Genomic DNA, 471 nt, shown 5'->3' with positions numbered 1-471 from the left:
CCACGTTCATCTATTACTTAGGACAAAACCGCTTCTACTTTAAGAGGGGACTGTTGTTCGCTTAAACTTTGCAGAGAGTCCAYAACCTGCTACGCATCCTCTCTAGTCCCTTCTGCTTTCGCAAKGCYSGTGGTAAGGAAAGGCTGTTATTAATAGCACCCATTCTCCCGCAGGCCGGGGGAAGCCATTTCTCTGCTCTGAGGAGGTGCCTGAAAAAAGCCAGGCTCTTTTCTGTAGCATCCCTGGGGCTTCCCAGGRCCCATSAGTGCTCTCTTARGCTTTTCCYGAGCCTTTTATTTTRCTAGGCGACTCCTTAGCCTGCAGTTTCATGTTAACGCTCCCCTGAAGCATTGCGCACAGCGCAGTTATCCCASACCAGCCGCATCTTGCGCCTACAGAGTTCCGAGAGGCGGCTCAGGCGAAGAGAGAGAAAAAATCGGTTTGGCAGCTGTGCCGTCACCCGTCAACGTT

Source organism: Rhea americana, unplaced genomic scaffold (genome assembly GCF_003343005.1).
Source record: "Rhea americana isolate MKP2758 unplaced genomic scaffold, rheAme1 scaffold_18, whole genome shotgun sequence".
Lineage (NCBI taxonomy): Eukaryota > Metazoa > Chordata > Aves > Rheiformes > Rheidae > Rhea > Rhea americana.
This window is presented reverse-complemented; position numbering follows the sequence as displayed.